Source organism: Echinops telfairi, unplaced genomic scaffold (genome assembly GCF_000313985.2).
Source record: "Echinops telfairi isolate 266 unplaced genomic scaffold, ASM31398v2 ScPeMD7_7410;HRSCAF=8448, whole genome shotgun sequence".
NCBI classification, from domain to species: Eukaryota; Metazoa; Chordata; class Mammalia; order Afrosoricida; family Tenrecidae; genus Echinops; species Echinops telfairi.
The window spans coordinates 5117981-5138524 of NW_022111310.1; the positions used below are offsets into that span (position 1 = coordinate 5117981).

The 20544-nt window shown below is 41.2% G+C and overlaps 1 pseudogene; it reads right to left on the reverse strand.

Annotated features, from left to right (window-relative positions):
• Nucleotides 1-9488: 9488 nt before the first annotated feature.
• LOC101655902 overlaps nucleotides 9489-20544 on the reverse strand; it is a 17734-nt pseudogene continuing 6678 nt past the window's right edge.

The window sequence follows — 20544 nt, forward strand, 5'->3', positions numbered from 1 at the left end:
AAGTACTCCCTCAATGCAAGAACACTTTGTCCTATTAAATTGGCATTCTATGATGCTCACCTTCCTGACAAGATCGCTGAAAGCAAAGCAGGTGCATAAGCAAATGTGGTGAAGGAAGCTGATGGTGCCTGGCTATCAAAAGTTATAATGTCTGGAGTCTTAAAGACTTGAAGATAAACAAGTGGCCATCTAACTCAGAAGCAACAAAGCCCACATGGAAGAAGCATACCAGCCTGTGTGATCACGAGTGTCGATGGGATCAAGTATCAGGCATCAAAGAACAAAAAGTCATAGCATTGTGTGTGAATGAGGGGGAGTGAGGAGTAGGGACCCAAAGCCCATCTGTAGGCAACTGGACTTCCCCTTGCAGAAGGGTCTCGGGGAGTAGACGAGCCAGTCAGGTTGCAGTGTAGCAATGACGAAACATACAACTTTCCTCTAGTTCTTAAATGCTTCCTCCCCTCCACTATCATGATCCCAATTCTACCTTACACATTTGGCTAGACCAGAGGATGTACACTGGTACAGATAGGAACTGGAAACACAGGGAATCCAGGACAGATGATCCCTTCAGGATGGCGATACTGGGACTGTGAAGGGAAGGGGGGCGGGGGCGTAGAAAGATGGGACTGATCACAAAGATCTACATATAACTCCCTCCCAGGGGGACAGACAGCAGAAAAGTGGGTGAAGGGAGATGTCAGACAGTGTAAGATATGACAAAATAATAATAATTTATAAGGCTAATGAGGGAGGGAGGGCAAAAATGAGGAGCTGCTACCAAGGGCTCAAGTAGAAAGCAACTGTTTTGAGAATGATGATGGCAACAAATGTACAAATGTGCTTGACACATTTGTATGGATTGTGATAAGATTTGTATGAGCCCCCTTTAAAATGATTATAAAAAACTGCCATGAGACATTGTCAGGACTGGGTAACAGGCATCAGAAGACCCATAAAAAACAAACAAGCAAACAAACAAACAAAACATTGATGAGAATGAGGTGGGTCAGAGCAGAGACCCAAAGCCCATCTGTAGCCTATGGGACATCCTCTCACAGAGGGGTCACAGGGAAGGGATGAGTCAACCAGGGTGCAGTAAAGCACCGATGAAACACACAATATTCCTCTGGTTTCTTAAGGCTTCCTCATCCCCACTATCATGACTCTAGTATTGCCTTTCACTGTGCGTTAGACAAGCATGTGCACAGGTACAGATAAGAGATAAGATCTCACAACCCACGGAATCCAGGAACAGGAAAGGGAATAGCCATACCAGAAGGTTACAGAGAAGGTGGGGAGAGGAGGGGAGGAAGTTGGATCGTAATGATCGACACTTAACCACACTCCCCCTCCTTCAGGGGGACGAACAATAGAAACCATAGGGGAAGGGAGACAGCAGTCAGTGTGAGATAGAAAATAATAATTTATAATTTATCAAGGGGTCACAAGGGTTGGGGGAGGGAGGGAACAAAAGAGGAGCTGATACTAAGGGCTCAATAGAAACTAAATGTCTAGAAAAGAATGATGGCAACATATGTACAAATATGTTTGATACAATTGATGTATAGATTGTTTTAAGAGTTGTAAGAGCCCCCAAATAAAATGATCTTTTAATTTTAAAAAATGCCATGTGACACGATCACTTACAGGAAAGATGAGCCGCTTCTGCTCAGTGGGCCCACATAGTTCAAACCCATGTATTTTACAGGTCAGCTGTCAATTTTATGCTGGGCTTTTGATTGTGTGAGAGGTTGATGCCCCTCACTGCCGACATCGTGCAAGGGTCAACTGTAGCCTGGAATCATTGGCAACTTGGATTTCTTCATTTACCATGATGTGCAAAGAAATGCTTGATAATCCAGAGAGTTCCTATGATGTTTTTGCCCTCGTCAGGCTACCTCTCCCTGAGCAAGCTCTGAGAACACATCTCACTTCATAAGCTCAATAGCCCAGTGGTCTCTCCCTGTTACCACCATAGATGATTCTTTGGCAGTTTATTTTGCTAACCGGCTGGAGCACAAATGGAAACACGATAGAGCCGTTTGACAAAATAAACCCCACAACTTTCCTAGCCAAAATGATAATGTAGGCCTAATCAAAATGCCCTCACACCTGTGAGGATTGGCTGCATTCTCGGCATTGGCCACCAGTGCTTCCTAGACCATGGGGCACAATCTTCAGCATTTGTTATTACTTTATTTATTTTTTGGGGGGCGAATTTGCAGGGTATTACTGCAAACAATAGGCAAAATGTAAACTTTACATGGTTGTTAAATATAGTCCCGGCCCTGGTACACTGGAGGTGAGCCTGTCAACCTTCTGCTCCGTGATTTCTCTACGTGGGAGGATCCCATTTGCTGTGGGCTTATACAAGTGCCTTGATCTATGGTTAACGAGAAAATCATTGCTCTATTAGTTAGTAGTGGGACTCAGAAACTCATGTTCTGTGTTGGTGCAAGCCAAAGGGAAAAAAAAGAACAAAGATCTTGTAGCTTCAAATGTGGTTGCTAATTCAAAAATCAAAATCACATGCATGCTCTCCTCCAGAAGGGAGCAACGAACACAGGGTAATCCAAAAGTTAGCCCGGCTCTTAGTGAATTCTTCAATCCCCAGCACATTCCATTCCATTCCATTATTCAAGCTCTTCTGACATTAAGCTGTCTTCTTAGGATTTTCCTTTTCACTGGAAGTAGGTTGAAAAAGTAGTTGACAGACTTGTTCTTTGAAGAAAAACATTCCTTTGCTACCCCGTCAGTTTTATGGAGCTTACTATTGGGCAAATTGAGTTCCACTTCTACTTCCAGGACTGTTTTTAAACTGTGATCTCTAAGGGTCTCTGAACATTTGTCCGCTCTCATAGCTGAATTAAATTGAAAGAAAAATTCCGAAGACATTTGATTTTTAGGTTTACTTATATTTTTCTATGAATCCCTCTAGGTCAAAATTTCATATGGGTTTGAGGATGGTTGGTGGCTGTGCCATTGCTTAAAAGATAATTGTATAGGTTGAGCATCTTTAAGAAAGACGCTATCTTCTTTTCCTGTTGCCATTTTCCCCGGGGCCTCCTCATCTGAGGCAGCAAGGAATGGCATGAAAAATGAGAATCTAACTTTCCGACGTGCCCAGGTGCTGGAACTGCTTGGGATTTATGGAAGCAGAGTTAGTGGCAGCCAGCACCCAGTGCTGCAACATAGCCAGTACGCTCTGGCTCAATAAATCCATGACGTTAAATAGCTTCCTGGTGATATATATTTTTCCTATTTATTAACTGGTAGATAAATCCCTTGGTTTCCGTGGCAACCTGAGAGTAGAAACAGGAAATCGTTGCTGGGTAGTTGTTACAAAGTATAAGTCTTCTTCCCCTCCTTCTTGCATTAAAAAAAAACAAAAAAAAAAACAAAACAAAACACCCAAAAAACTATTGTGTGGGTTTCCAGCTCCCCTGATACCCATGTATTTTTTAAAAAAATCATTTTATTAGGGACTCATACAACTCTATCACAATCCATCCATACATACATCAATTGTGTAAAGCGCATTTGTACATTCATTGCCCTCATCATTGGTACCCATGTATTTTTGAGAAGGACATTGTCCCTTCAGCATTCTTGAGGTGATCTGTAGCAAGTTGGGGAGGAGGGACACTACAGATGCGCCTGCGGAAGGAAGTTCTTACCCTAAGGGCGCTGGCACTGAAAAACGCTCAGACCTGACATCTCAAAAGGCACAGGGGCGGGGCGGACTATTTAAGAATACATGTAATTGTCCTCTGAAAATTCCTCTTGGTCTTGGATGAAGAAAAGAAAAAAATTTTAATAGCCTCTGCTTTTTCTTAGATTGAGGTCTCTCTGTTTTAGATGGGCATTATCGCTACGTCGTTTTTCCTTCTTCTTTGGCGTCTTTGACCTTGCTTTGAATGCCTTTGGGTAGAGGTTGGATTTATGAGGACAGGAACTGAAATACTAACACCTGGGGGCAGGGAAGGGGACGGTGGGGGACGTGGGGAGCTGACAACAATAGGCCCAAGACGGAAGACAATGGTTACATAATCCTTCTCAATATGACTGAACTATCGGATTGTATGATATCTTAATGATAGCTCAATAAATGAATGAAAAGACACATGAGATGTTCAATAGCAGAGTCTTAAGATCTAATTGGATTTTTCTAACTACATTAGTAGTAGGAATTAGAGTATGTAATCACACTGTTCACATGTCCTTTCCAGAGAAATTTACCATCTTCTTCCAAACTAAGCTTTCCTTAACTCCTCGTCAGAGAAAGTAAGTCTTAGCCGAGTTTCACAGCCAGATACTGGCGCAGGAAGCGTAGATGACTTGAGTAGATACAGGCAGTGTTGCATCCATTATTAGTATTTCCTGTATCTTGAGCCTGGGCCATTCTGCTTGGTTTTCCTGGTTCCCCAGTCCTCAGTCAGACGAGTCACTGATTATGCAGAACCCATTTTGAATAGCGTGTACCGGGCTTCACTCTCAGATGTTCTTGGAATATGTAGTGACATCCTAGGTTCAGCTCCCTTTGAATATGTGTCATAAAAATGGGATGCTTTTGCAGCCTCGTGGTTTTCTTTTGTTTGGTGTAAATCAAGGTTCAACACCTGAAGTGATTACTGTATAGGGCTCAGGTAGCACTGCAACCGAGTGGAGTCCTACTCATAGTGACCCTGTGGCACGGAGTAAAACTGCTGCCTACGGTTTTTGAAGCTGTAAGCCGTGATGGAAGCAGGCAGCCTCAGCTTTCTCCAGTGGAGCACCTGGGAGTTTGAAGCTGGGCCCCTGGACTTAGCAGCTCACTGCTTAACCTACTGCACCATCAGGACTCTTTCCCTTCACACACACACACACACACACACACACACACACACACACACACACTATTCAATAAGGAGGCTAGGGGTTATGGTAACTGGAATGACCACTTCAATTCAAATTTTAAAAAAGTTAGGGCACTGTTCAAATAAAACCTTTATCTGGGTTCAATTCAGCTTTGAGTAAACTATATTGTTTTCTTCAACATTGAAAATTATTACATTGATTGAAATAGTTGAAAATAAATTATTTTCTTAATTGTTGAAAGGACAAACTGGTTATTATACTCAAAACAGCTCTCATTTCAGAGGGAAACATATTCTATTTCCCATGACTACTCAGTAGATTAGGTAGTGGTAACTTTTGATTAAAAAACAAACACTTCCTACTTGATTCATAAAATTTTAATCTAAGAAGGCATAAAATCTTATGAATTTCTGCTGTATAAACTTTTAATGAGTTATGGCATAAGATACGTGTAAGAGTAATTTTTTCCTATTTTAAAATGAAAATGATTATCCCAATTGTAGCAGTCAGATATTGTGCCAGCCAGATGCTCCTGGGAGGGGCAGAGTTTAACCCGTCCATCAAGTGGTTGCTTGATGATACCTCCTTTTTTAAAAATCATTTTATTGGGGCTCATACAACTCTTATCACAATCCATACATACTTTAATTGTGTAAAGCACACTTATACATCCGTTGCCCCCATCATTCTCAAAATTCGCTTTCCGCTTGGGTTCCTGGAATCAGCTCCTCATTTTCCTTTTTCCCCTCCCCCTCCCTCCGCGCTACCCCCTCCCTCATGAACCCTTAATAATTTATAAATTATTATTTTATCTTATCTTACACTGCCTGCATTTCCCTTCACCCACTTTTCTGTTGTCCATCCCCCAGAGAGGAGGTTATATGCAGATCCTTGTGATCGATTCCCCCTTTCTACCCGCCCCTTCCCTTCCGGTATCGCCACTGTCACCGCTGGTCCTGAGGGGTTCATCTGTCCTAGATTCCCTGCATTTCCAATTCCCATCTGTACTGCTGTGCATCCTCTGGTCTAACCAGGTTTGCAAGGTAGAATTGGGATCATGAGAGTTGAGGGGAGGAAGTGTTTAAGAACTAGAGGAAGGTTGTGAGTTTCATTATTACTACACTGAACCCTGAGTGACTCATCTCCTCACCGTTACCCCTCTGCAAGGTATGTCCAGTTGTCTGCAGATAGGCATTGGGTCCTCATCACGCACTCCCCTTATTCTTGATGGCCTTCTTATAAGAGTGAGAAAAACTGAAAACCTTCCTCTCTCTCTGTACCTCTGCCTTTCCCCTTGTTGGGACCCTGGGCCTGCCTCCAGGGGTGGCCCCATATAGGCCACTGCACCCTGAGAGCTGTCAGCACTCTGCCACATTTCCACTGACCTGGGATCCTCCTGCTTCCTGGTTCGCCTTTCTCTATCACCGGCCGCAACTCTGTGAGTCTGAAGAGGGACGTCTAGATCAGTAACGGACTTAGGAACTTGAGTTGGACTGGCCTGGGGGATACCTTCTTGATATAAGATTATTTCTTGATGCAAAGCCCTTTTTTTATACATCTATAAATGTCACTGGATTTGTTTCTCTAGACAACCTGGCCTAACCCATCAACCTTTCTTGAAATACGTAAACTGAATGTAACTCCCCACCCACTCCCAATTTTTATATTTCTTTCCTTTTTATAAACTTAAGAAACTCCTAAGAAAAATATAATAAATTCCTATTAAGTAACTGGTTTGAGTCAACATGGGATTTGACTTTTCTAAATGTTAGCTATGTAGATTTTTAAAACAGTTCGTAAATTGATTTTAATTAGCACAAAAATTTATTGACCATGTTGAATAGTAATGCTAGTATAACTATAAGCAACAGTGAATAAGATGCAGCCTACAGCACAATTTTATACAAGACTTTGAGGAATACTTTCTTACTGCATTAATGTAGTTGGCTCAATATTAATTCTCACCCAAACTAACCCTACTGATATTGAGCCATTTCTGGCTCATAGCTACTCTATAGGACAGAATAGAACTACTCCATGGAATTTTCAAGATTGCAAATTGTTATGGCAGCAGACTGCTATATTTTCTCTGGTGGGGCAGCCAGGGGGTTCAAACTGGTGACCTTTTGGTTGGTAGACCAATGCTTAACCTACTAATTTTAATTGTAACAACTACACAATTTCCATAAATCTATGTTGGTTTCTTGTTCTCTCTTAGAGAGCATATACATGTCACATTTTTAAAACTATAAATGAAGAATCAAATTTATCTTATTAATGTTAAACCTGTGCTTGTTTTTCCTGCACAGATAATCAGCTCTGGATTGAATCTGAGATAAGCATATAGACAATTCATTTTCAACCCGAACGAGATTGTATTTCTGGGTGATTGCTAAACAAGAAAAAGTTTGCTGACATGTCAAAGGTTAAAAATTACAATGAAATATTCATTGCCTTTCAGTGAATTACCTGTTTTATGTTTGTATTACCTGTTACCCTAGTGCAGTTGAAATGATTCTGAAGATTATAATTCCTCAGCCCTGATGATCAGAATTGCCCACTGGTTTAGGTTAGAATTCTTCTGTTTCAACTTACACTTTCTCTTTTAAAGTCACCGTATTGGCCCAGCAGATGTGTTTGTAAGATATCATTTTCATGAAATACAAAACAGATTTGGGGCTGCTAGGTGCTGCAGAGCCAGTGCCAACTCATAGGGGCCTCATGGTCAACAGAATGAAACACTGTCCAATTTTGCACCATCCTCACAATCCTTGTTATGTTTGAGCCCATGGTTGAAGCCACTAAGTCAATCCATCTCATCGTGGATCTTCCTCTTTTTTGCTGACCCACAACTTCATCAAGCATGATATCCCTCTCCAAGACTGGTCTCTCCTAATAACATGTCTAAAGTAGGTAAGAAGAAGTCTTCACTATTCTTGTTTTTAACATAAGGGAATAATAAATAAGTAGACAAGAAAATCATACAAAAATTGGCAAGCTTCACAATATAATTTGTCCCTAAACCCTAACGTCTACAAGGGGGTACCCCCCCAAAAAACAGAACAAAACTCCGCTGGACAAAACTTTCATAGCATGCATTTTTCCCACTAGGTAAATTAGTGCACCCAGTGGCATCATCTGGGAAGGTTCTCTCTGGTCACAGCGAATATTTTCATAAAAGCAGTTTCACTCAAACTTCATTTTTTTGGTGATGGCAGATTTAAGAGAACAGAATGCAGCTGTGAAATTTTGTTTACTGCCCCGGAAAAATGCCACAGAAACTGTTGTGTTGTTGAACACAGCTTACAAGGGCAGCAATATGGGGAAAACTCAAGTGCATGAGTGGTTTTCCTGTTTCAAAACAGGTGAAATGTTGATGGATAGGCAACTTGGTCCTGGACGTCTGTCAATTTCCCAAATGGAGGAAAATGTAAACAAAATTCGTGCACCTGTGTTCAAAGACCGAGGACCATTGAAGAGATGAGGAAGTTATCTGTACTATCTTAGAGGCTGGTTCAGCAATTTTTTTTAATCATTTTATTGGGGGCTCATACAACTCTTATCACAATCCATATATACGTCAATTGTGTAAAGCACACTTATACATTTGTTGCCCTCATCATTCTCAAAACACGTGCTTAATGGACAATTTGGGAATGAGAAGGGTCACTGCAAAATTGGCGCCTCAGGTTCTGACTGAGCAGGAAAAGAGCTGCGAGTGGAAACATGCCATGCTTTGAAAGAACGCCTCCAAAGTGACCCAGACTTTTTTCAAAAGGTGACTGGTAATGAGACGTGGTACTATTCTTCTTCTTTTTAAAAAAATAATTTTATTGGGGGCTCGTATAACTCTTATCATAATCTATCCATCCATCCATGTGTCAAGCACTTTTGTACATTTGTTGCCATCATCATTTTAAAAACATTTTCTTTCCACTTGAACCCTTGGTATCAGCTCCTCAATTTTTTTCCTTTCTCCCGCACTCTGTCTCCCTCATGAACCCTTGATAATTTATAAATTATTATTATTATTTCATGTCTTGCACTGACCGATGTCTCCCTTCACCAACTTTTCTGATGTTTGTCCCCTTGGGAGGGGGTTATATATAGATCATTGTGATCGGTTCCCCTTTCTCCACTAACCTTCCCCTTCCCTTCCCTTCCTGGCATTGCTATTCTCAATAAAGGTCCTGAGGGGCTTATCTGTCCTGGAGTCCCTGCGTTTCCGGCTCTTATCTGTACCCGTGTACATGCTCTGGTCTAGCCGGATTTGTAAGGTAGAATTGGGGTCATGATAGTCGGGGAGAGGAAGCATTAGGGAACGACAGGAAAGTTGTGTGTTTCATTGGTGCTATACCACACCCTAACTTTTTTTTTTTTTTGAAATTCAGATAACTTTATTTGAACTGAAAAAAATTCTTGGACCCTTTGTTATAAAAAAGTTTAAGAGTATTTCTAGGTAGGATAGAAAGTAGTATTTCTAGATTAATAGACGACTTTGGAAATTTCCAACAAATTTTAGAAGAGTGGTGGGAAAAAAAATAGAGTATTTACAGAAAACACTATCTACATATACACTCAGTGGTACAGATTGGGTGACAACGACTTCAGTACATGCTGGCATCTCAGAAGTTCTCAAAGAGCTTTATTTTCTTGGATTTTAAGTGGGTCTAAGATCCTTCTTCATCCTCAATCTTGGGAGCCAAATAGTACTTTAAGTGTCCCATATCAGCAATTTTGTATTCTACAACAGGAGGTACATCTGCAGACATACTCAGTGTTACTGTAGAAGACAGTGGAGTGGTTTTTGTAAAGAAGTTCAGGTATCTAAGTGCAAAAGTTAGCTGAACGGGCTCATTCATCTCTTTGGTAACAGCCTCCTCCTCTTTATCAACGTTACTTGTTTGTGACAACTTAATATTCCCATTTCCGAGTTCTCCACTTGCAGAAAATTTCACTCCATCTTTCGCACAGGAAATGACAATAGCATCTCCAATATGACTGAGGTCTCGGCAGCTGCGTGCAAATTCACCAGAAGGCATCTTCACTACACAGCTATACTCCTGCTCTGGAATTCCAAGCTGTTCAACATCTAAATCCATCAACTTCATTTCATAGTCTGAAACTTTTTCTTGGTTTGGTGCTTCAAATACTAGTGCCAATGTGTCTGCATTATCTTCTGCCCTCAGTGTGATGATGTCTTAATTGCCAGCACACTTGAGTATCTTGGACATGCTGGTGAGGTTCACGCCCATGGCCAGGTTGCGGTCGCAGCGGCTTGTCTCTTCCTGGTGACCCTTCTGTGAGGGGATGTCCAGTTGTCTACAGATGGTCTTTGGATTTCCACTCTGCACTCCCCCTCATTCACAATGATATGATTTTTTGTTCTGGGTCTTTGATTCCTGTTACCTGATCCTATCGACATCTCATGATCACACAGGCTGGTGTGCTTCTTCCATGTGGACTTTGTTGCTTCTCAGCCATTTGTTTAAATTCAAGCCTTTAAGACCTCGAGGTGCTGTATCTTTTATAGCCGGGCACCAATCGACTTTCTTCATCACATTTGCTTATGCACCCATTTTGCATTTTGTCTTCAGTGATCCTGTTGGGAAGGTGAACATCACGTAATGCCAGATTATTAGAACGAAGTGTTCTTGGGCTGAGGGAGTACTTGAGTAGAGACCCAAGTATTCCCTTCTCTGGATTGTTTATCCCACCTATCTTATCTAGATAGACATGCGGAGACTATAATAAGCACACACAGAGAACAAAACAGTAAAACAAAACAAAACAACAACAACAATAAAACCAATGACAATAAAGAAGAAAAGCCTGTAAATAGTTCAAAGTCTGTTTGTTGACCTTTAGGAGTGTTGTCCTGTTGAGTCTGATGGGGTGCCACGCCCTGGTCCCAAAGTCTATTATTAGGGGATTTCATTGCTTTGCTCCTATTGTTGCTCTGTTGCACACTGTTAGCATTTTAGTTGTGGGGTCAGATGGGGCACAATTCCCACACTGTGCCTCCAGTGTTATCCCTCAAAACACTATGGGCCGTGTCTCATGGCAGGGCTGGCCCTATGGTCCTCTCTGTGCATTGGCTGCTATGAGCAGGAATATCGTTCTTTGGACTTGGTGGACCAGGATGTGCTCCACCCTCTCTCCTTCCCACTTTGTTTGCTTCCTGTGTGCTCTGATCAGACGTGCACCTCTCCCTGAGCTGTAGCTTCAGTGTTGTCCACTGAATTGGGATTGGGCCAGCCCTGCAGACCTCTTTATTGGTCCCCTGCTTCATGCCAATATGTTGCATTCACTTCTTAGCACATCAGGTTGAAGTTTGGTCCCTCTCTCCCTCTCCTGTGGAGATATAAACAACACCCTCCCTTTGGGTGGGTTAGTGTTCTGTTCCCCTGCTACCCATGTCTTTTTTTTTCCTTTCCCCTTCCTTTTCAGTTGGCTACCATATGTGTCCCTGGATTGGGTCTGGCCCCTGCCATACTACCTTGACCTTACCCTCGGAAGACTGTAAATTTTTATGGAAGTAGAACACCTCATCCTTTTCTCATAGAGCTGCGGTTGGTTTCAAACTGCTGATCATTTTGTTCGAAGCACAATGTATAACCATTACACCATCAGGTCCTTCAGAGTAGTACCATGCTCACCAGTTATCAACAGCCCTCTCTAGCTCAGTCAAAACTGAGATAAGAGTTATCTCAACCCATTCAACATTTTCCTATAGAACCCTGCTGAAAATCGTCTTATGACATTGTAATGGGACTGTTCCTAATTATGTCATAAGGTTTGAAGAGTTCAACACTGATATTGATTAGTTGTTTTTAAATTTTTTCTCAGAATTTCTGGTAATAATTTTTTGCAGAACTCTAGGAGTCTATGTAACCCCGTTTGAGAAACACACTTGAATATCTATCCCTTCCTGGGGCTATCTAGGACTCTATAGATGTTGGATTACATGCTTAGTTTCCAGGGCTCTTCGATCCAGCAATCCAAGAAGGCTTGAAGAGGGCCTCAACCTTCAAATGTAGTCTTTAACTCGATGCCTTGTGTTTAAAGTGCCACAGCTCCCCCTCTCCACTGTGTCTAATGTCCCTGGGTTTGGAGAATCTGATTTAATTTCATCGCTGATTTAAACCCCTGGTCCCTATGGGAGTAGAAGATGGGTTGCTTTTTTGCCTGCACTAAGAGAGGGAAGGGTGCTGGGTGTCTGACTTCTCCCGGCATAATCTTTCAACCATTACTCATGTTTTCACTCCTACACCTGCTTCTTTAATATACTTGGTGCCACCCATTCCTGAATCTTCATGGTAGTTATGGAGTAGATTTATTTATTTATTTACTCTTATAACTTTCTTGTGCAAGTATTGGGTGTTCAGATTTCTCAGCTATGATAAATCCCCCATTCTCTTTCATCCCCAAACTTGCTGCCCCTTCTCAGCTGTTGCTGTCTCCTTTACTGTTGTTTTTACAGTGATAATTTTCTCCACTGTTATTTCAGTCCTTAAGGGAGTCTACCTTTAAAAATTTTTTTTAAACATTTCTTTATTCTCAATGTTGGAGGTCTCAGGGAATAGTAGAGATGAGTACATATATTCCACATACAATGATCAACCAGATGTCCTTCTTACTTGATAGCTAATTGCAGAACAATCTGTAAAAGTGGTGACAGTGACTCATGAAAAGCATTGGAACTCAAATGAAGGATGTTCAATCAAGCCTGGAAGTAGAAAAACTGACAGCCTGCGGCTGTGTGTTTTGTTAGATACACAAAGTTCATTCTTATTTAACTAGTGACACTTTTTAAATGAGGGAAGATTTCCCATAATAACCAAGATAGCGTTAAACCTACCAGAAGATCTGGCTGTCCAATACTGTATGGTAGCAATCGGGTAGCCATCAGGCGTGAATGTCATTTATTCACTGGGTTGTCATCATCCCACTTTATACATCATTATAAAGCATTTGAACTTGCATCCCTTGCCTGGCTTCCTAGAACTCTTTCCTGGACTCAGGAAATTCCCGACAGTTGATGCGTTTGCTGTGCTGTCTTCTGCCTACCTACAGATGTCACCACTAACCCTTTCTAGTAAAATATAACGTATATAATTTCCTCTGCTCACGTATTTTCTTCAGGTACGATTAACTAAAATTGTCCTGACTCCTTTTGAAACCATTTTCCATAACTGTTTTCTTCTAGTAGTAAAATGATAATTCCATTTACACAAGACAAAATAGGGATAGTAAATAAATAGATGGAAATTGCTCAGTTTGTTAATAATCCATGATATATCATTTCCTATATTAAATTAGATACCTCCCCCAAATAACAATGAGATGACAAAAAAATCAGTGCAAGATTAATGTGATTATAATGAAACCAAGACACTCATATAACTGAGAGAAGTGTAAAATGATGCCTTACTTGGTTAAACAATTAGGTAACATGTATCTGAAGTTATAAAAATTTAAATTAAGCATTTAGGGCAATAGTGCTATTTCTTTCATAAACATGTAAGTTGTATATATGAAGGGTGCTTTGAAAGTTAACTATGATAATAATAAGAGAAAACCAAAGGAAAGAAGATAATTTAAACACCGAATGAAAGAGAATGCTTCGCTAAAGTGTAATCTAGCAACACAGTAGCATATTGTGGGTTTATTAATAACAATTAAAAAGTCAATTTTATGTGTTAGAAAATAGTGTAATATAATACCTAGCAATATGTCATAATATTTAAGTGTATGTTTATATTGTGCCTAATTCTGTAAACAATGAAAGCGTACAGACCAAGATCAGAATGTTCTGTGTAACCTATGGATTATTTAAAAGTATATTCGTTGTTTTACAAATGTCTGCGGATTTTCTAGCTAACGTCTGCTAAGGAGTTCTGATTTAGGCCCAATGTGTTCACAGAACATGATTTGTACAGCTAAAGCCCTTTTAAATTATAGAGACTTGCTTTGTGGCTGAGAATATAATTTATCTTAGTAAATGATTGATGTACACATGAAAATGATGTATACTATGAGATTGCCAGATAAAGTATTGTACGTCAAACTGTTTGGTACTTAAAAAAAAATCTCTATCCTTACTTAATTCTGTTTCTGTCGATGACTGTAAGAGAAGTATTTTTATCCCTGATTGTAATGGTGGATATTTCTATTTTTTTCTTGCAGTTTCTATTGTTTGCTTGATATATTTTAGAGTTTTGTTAGTATGTGTCTGCATGCTTAGCATTATTTTGTTTACTTGATGAATCAACCCCTTTATCATTATGAAATTACTTTCTTTACCTATTCTTTGCACTGAATCTATCTTGACTGATCATAAATCACTTCAGCTTTATTTTAAAAACTGTTAGCCGGACTTAGAGGACCCTGGTTAGTGCAAGTTTTTTTTTTCTGTCTCCCCATCTTTTTATTTGTAATTCGTTTGTATCTGTACATAAACGTGAGTTTCTTCTAGACAGCATATGGAGAGGTCCTTTTAAAAATCCAATATGATGAACTGTTTTTTTAATTAGATATTTAATGCTATTCTTGATTATGTTTGAGTCTATCATGGTGTTTTTTTGTTGTTGTTTGTTAAGTACTTGCCCTGGTTTCTTCTTCTTTTTTTTTATTAATCATTTTATTGGGGGCTCTTACAACTCTTATCACAATCCATCCATACATCCATTGTGTCAAGCACATTTGTACATTTGTTGCCATCCTCATTCTCAAAACATTTTCTTTCTACTTGAGCCCTTGATATCAGCTCCTCATTTCCCCTCACCACCACCCTCACTCATGCACCCTTGATAATTTATAAATCATTATTTTTTTAATGTCTTACACTGACTGCTGTCTCCTTTCACCCACTTTTCTGATATTTGTCCTCCTGGGAGGGGTTATAAGTCGATCTTTGTGATCAGTTTCCCCTTTCTCCCCCCACCTTCCCCTTCCCCTCCTGATATCGCTACTCTCATTATTGGTCTTGAGGAGTTTATCTGTCCTGGATTCCCCGTGTTGTGAGCTTTTATCTGTACCATGTACATGCTCTAACAGGATTTGTAAGGTAGAATTGGGATCATGATAGTGTGTGGGTGGGTGGAGGGAGCATTAAAGAACTAGAGGAAAGATGTGTGCTTAGGAAATCCAGGGCAGATGAGCCCTATAGGACCAGTGGTGTGAGTGGCGAAACAGGGAGGGTAGAGGGAGAGTGGGTAGGAAAGAGGGAACCGATTACAAGGAACTATATGTGACCTCCTCCCTGGGGGACGGACAACAGAAAAGTGGGTGAAGGGAGACGTCGGACAGGACAAGGTATGACAAAATAACAATTTATAAACTATCAAGGGCTCATGAGGGAGGGGGGAACGGAGAAGGAGGGGAAAATGAGGACCTAATGCCGGGGTTTAAGTGGAGAGAAAATGTTTTGAGAATGAAGTACAAATGCGCTTTACACAATTGATGTGTGTATGGATTATGATGAGTTGTATGAGCCCCTAATAAAATGATTAAAAAAAAAAAGAAAATGAAACCAAAAAAAAAAAAAAGAAAGTTGTATGCTTCTTCGGTGCTATACCGCACCCTGACTGGTTCATCTCTTCCTTGTGACCCTTTGGTGAGGGGATGTCCAATTGTCCACACATGCATGGGCTTTGGGTCTCCACTCTTCCCTCTCCCTCATTCACTTTGATATGATTTTTTTGTTGTAGGTCTTTGATTCCTGATACCTGATCCCATTGACTCCTCATGATCACACAGACTGGTGCCCTTCTTCCATGTGAACTTTGTTGCTTCTTAGCTAGATGGCCACTTGTTTATCTTCAAGCCTTTAAGACCTCAGATGCTATATCTTTGGATAGCCAGGCACCATCAGTTTTCTTCACCACATTTGCTTATGCACCCATTTTGTCTTCAGTGATCATGTCAGGGAAGGTGAGCATCACAGAATGCCACGTAATTAAAATAAAGTGTTCTTGCATTGAGGGAGTGCGTGAGTAGAGGCCTAATGTTTGTCTGCTACCTTAATACTTAACATATAAATGTATGTACATAGAGATATTTCCCTATCATTACATATAAATATATTTACATATGTACATGCCTGTACTTAGACCACTATAAATGCCCTATACCTACTAGTTCTTTCCTCTATTTCCTTTTACTTTCCTTTTGTCCCAATATAATGTTTGACCTTCATTCGGCTATCAGTCATTCCTCTCAGTTACATTGCACTTTATCAAGCCCCACCAGGCATTTTACACCCTTCTCACCATAGATTTTAGATCACTTGTCCCTGGGTTTGTTGGTATCCCCTTCCTTTCCCCTGCCTCCCCCTCTCCCATGTCCTCCCGGAACCATTAGTCCTGTTGTTTTCTCCTCTGGATTGTCTATCCCACCTATCTTACCTAAGTAAATATGCAAAACAATAAGCACAAGAACAAAACAAAGTAAAACATAGCAACAAAAGAAAACAAAAACCCGAACAACTACAACATAAAAGAAAAGCCTATAAATAGTTCCAGATCTGTTTGTTGACCTTTATGAGTGTTATTCCGGTCCAGTCTGATGGGGTGCCACATCCTGGCCTCAAAGTCTATTTTTGGTATTCGTTGGGGACTTCATGGTTTTGCTCCCTTTGCTGCTCTATTGCATGCTCTTAGTGTTTTTTCCCGGTGTGGTGAGGTCAGATGGGGCACAGTTCCTGCTGTCTCCAGTATTGTCTCCCATAACACTATGGGTCAGTGAGAGACATCATGTCACGTGGTGGGGCTGGCCCTATGGTCCTCTCTGAGCATTGACTGCTCTGAGCAGGAATATAGTCCTTGGGGCTTGGTGGGCCAGGATGTTTGCCACTCTCTCTCCTTCCCTCTTTGTTTGCTCCTGTGTGTTCTGATGAAATGTGCCCCTCTCCCTGAGCTGTAGCTTCAGTGTTGTCCTCTGTAGTGCATTCTTCTGCAGGGGTTGAGGGTCAGTGGATGGGGTTTCTACGTAGTTAGGATTGGGGACAGCCCACAGACCTTTCTATTGGTTTGCTGCTTCATGGTGGTATGTTGCATTCACATCTTGGCACACCTTGTTGAAGTCTGGTGCCTCTTTCCCTCTCCTGTGGCGATATAAACAATACCCAGCTATCCATGTTGTGTTAGCTGTTTCCCAAGTTCCCCAGCTATCCATGTTGTGTTAGTCTGGGTAGACTAGAGAAACATATGGGTGTAGGAAAGAGCTTTGTAGTATTAAATAAAAAATTGGCGCTGGGGGTGTGGGGTGCCAGCCCCCACCTGTTGATACTACTATTAGTACTTCTCGGATTCAGTAATACTACTTTTGGGTTCAGTAATGCACAATTGCACGGTTGAGATATATAAGCATTATATTAAAGTCATCGAGAGCATGAGAGATAATATAATAATACAGTCAGGCATGTTACATAGTACCATTGCTCACCTCAGCCCAGCTTGGTGGTCCACGTGGAGAGAGGGGGAAGGGAAGGAGGGGAAGGGAACAAGGGAGAGGGGAGTGACCAGGGAGTGAGCAGCAAGGAGCTCAGAGTCAGAGAGGGAGATCTATATTGCTGGCTCACACCTATATACCTTTTGGGGGCAAGCCAGCCCACTAATTACAGGTAGAGACGTACATCATAGGAAGGAGTTGCACTATAGGTTACACAGCAATGAGAGGGTGGTCTAGGGGGTGGTCTCTGGGTCTCCATAGGAACATTATCAGTAGGGTGAAAACTCCGCCTACAGGAGCCTGTCCATTGTCCCCAGAGGCAGGGAGCAGGCCCACCCCTGTGGAGGGATGAGACAGCAGTCTGGCAACTGATTGCCCTCAGTGGGGGAATGCCTACGTATCTGACCTCCCCCCACAGAGCTTTATATACAAGAGCAATTGAATATTGAGAAAATATCCCAGCCCAGTCCAGATCAAATCCATAAGTCTGATATTAGCCCATATGTCTGATATCAATCTATAAATTCCTCACAAAACACATGCAATGATGCTAAATGCAGGAAGATCACAGGCCAGTGGGTGGGAAGTCTTGCGGATCCAGTGATGTTATAAGCATCTCAGCACTGACAGGGGTCTCCACGTGGCTTTTCTAGCTCCCAGGGTTGCATCAGGGTAGGTCCACGTGGCTTCTCCTCAGGGATCTCACAGAGAGTGAACCGAGAGAGAGTGTCTCTGACCTTCAAGGAAGAATACAGGAGTTCCCAGAATCATCAGGACACAGCGTTTCCCACAAAGAGGCCTCATTGGCTATGACCTGATTGACAGCCTAAACTCCACCCCTTCACTCTGAATCTTTAAATCGACACCAGGTAATGTAATTTTTTCCCTTTCTTTTCCCCTCCTTTTTAGTTGGCTGCCTGGATTAAGTATCCCTGGATTAGGTCTGGCCCCTGCCAAAGTTCCTGGACCTTACTTCAGGAATGTATGCATATAGTAGCTTCCCCCTATCCCCCTTTTGTTTTTTAAGCTTACCTCAGTGGACTCATGTTGTACTTGTCCTTTTGTACTTGGTTTACTTTGCTTAGCATAATTTCCTTCAGTTCTTCCCATGCAGTGATGTGCTTCATGCGTTCATCAGTGCTTTTTAGGGATGCATAGTACTCCATTGTATGTATGTGTCACAGGTTTTTAATCCATTTGTCCGATGGAAGTTTGGGTTATTTACAACTCCTTATGATTGTGAACTACACCGTGATGAACATTGGAGCACAGATGTCTGGCTGTGGTTTGTTTCTTGCCTCTGCTGAGTATATGCCCAGTCAAGGGATTACTGGAATTTATAGTAGCTTGATTTCCATCTGTTTTTGATATCACCAAACTGATTTCCATAGTAGGTATACATGCCTACAGGTCCACCAGCAGTGTATGAGAGTTCCCATCTCACCACAGCCCCTCCAACAATTGTTAATTTCTGATTTTTTGGATTGGGCTCTCTTTGAGGGTGTTAGGTGGTATCTCATAGTTGTTTTAATTTGCATTTCTCTTATGGCTAATGATTTGGAACATTTTCTCATATGTTTATTGGCAATTCAGATTTCTGCCCCTGTGAAACTTCTGTTCAGGTCCTTTGCCCACTTCCTCAGTGGGCAATTAGGTTTTTCTTTTTGGAAGCTAACAGAGTATTGTAGATTTTAATAAGACCTTTGTCTGATGTATCATTGCTAAAGATGCTTTCCCAGTCTGTGTGGGCACTCTTTTTACTCTTTTGGCAAATTCTTTCAATGTACACAGGTGTTTTGTCTTCAGTATATCCCACTTGTCAACTTGTGCCTCCCCTGTTTGTGTCCTTCCCTATTTTCAATAGCCCATGTATGTCCTGGGCCAAAGTTCTCAGTTTTGCTCCAATTCCCTCATTTATGGCCCTAATAGTTTGGGGTTTTACCTCAAGGTCTGTGATCCACCTTGAGTTTATTCTTGTGTATGGAGTGAGGTAAGGCTTTCTTGCTTCATTTTTCTGAAGATAGTACCACTTTTATCTAGCACCACTTATTGAAAAGGGTATCCACTTCCCATTTGATATTTTTTGGCCCTTATCAAAGATCAGTTGTCTGTATGCTTATGATTTTATTTCTGGAGTTTTAGTTCTTTTCCATTGGTCTGGGTATCTGCCTTTATACCAATACCACACTGTTTTGACCACTGTGCTAAAGTCAGGTAAAGCAAGCCCTCCCACTGTGTCCTTCTTGAGGAGTTCTCTGTTAATTCTGGGATTCTTCCCTCTCCTTATGAAGTTGGTAATTAGTTTTTCCTATTCTTTGAAGAAAGATGATGGTATTAAATTTATATAGTGCCTTAGGCAGAAATGACATCTTTACTATATTGAATGTTCTGATCCCCAAGAATGGGATATTCTTCAATCTGTTGAGGTCAGTCTTGGTTTCTTGTAATAGTGTTCTGTAGTTTTCTTCATACAAATATATATATTTTTTAGTCAGGTATATCCCTAGATATTTCCATTTGTGCTTGGCTATTGTGAAGGGTACTGCATTTTTTTGTCCGATGTGTATAGCAGTCTGATAACTTCTGTTTGTTGATCATGTATACTGCCACTCTGCCATATACCTTTATTGCTTCCTGTGAGATTTTGGGATTTTCCATATATAAAATCATATCATCTGTGAATAATGATACTTTCACTTCTTCCTTCCCCAGATGAATACCTTTGATGTCTTTTATTTGCCTTATGTTGTTACCTAGGACCTCCAGTACAATGTTAAATAAGAGTGGGGACAAGGGTCATCCAAGTTTGGTCCCCTTTTTTGGTGGGATTGTTTTAGTCTTTTGTCAATTGACTACCACGTTGGCTGTTGGTTTTTCATATATAGCTTGTATTATATTGAGGGATTTTCCTTCCATTACATTCGCTGCCCTCATCATTCTCAAAACATTTGCCCTCCACCTCAGCCCTTAATATCAGTTGCTCATTTTCTCCTCCCTCCTCACCCCCTCCCTCATGAACCCTTCATAATTCACAACTTATTATAGTTTTGTCATAAGTTACACTGTCCAACATCTCTTCCCCCCCCTCTCCCGCCCTCTTCTTTGCTGTCCCTCCCCCAGGGAGGAGACAATACCTAGATTCTTGTAATTTCTTCCCTCTTTCCACCCTACATTCCCTTCACCCTCCAGACCTTGCCCCTTTCACCACTGGTCCTGAAGGAGTCATCTGTC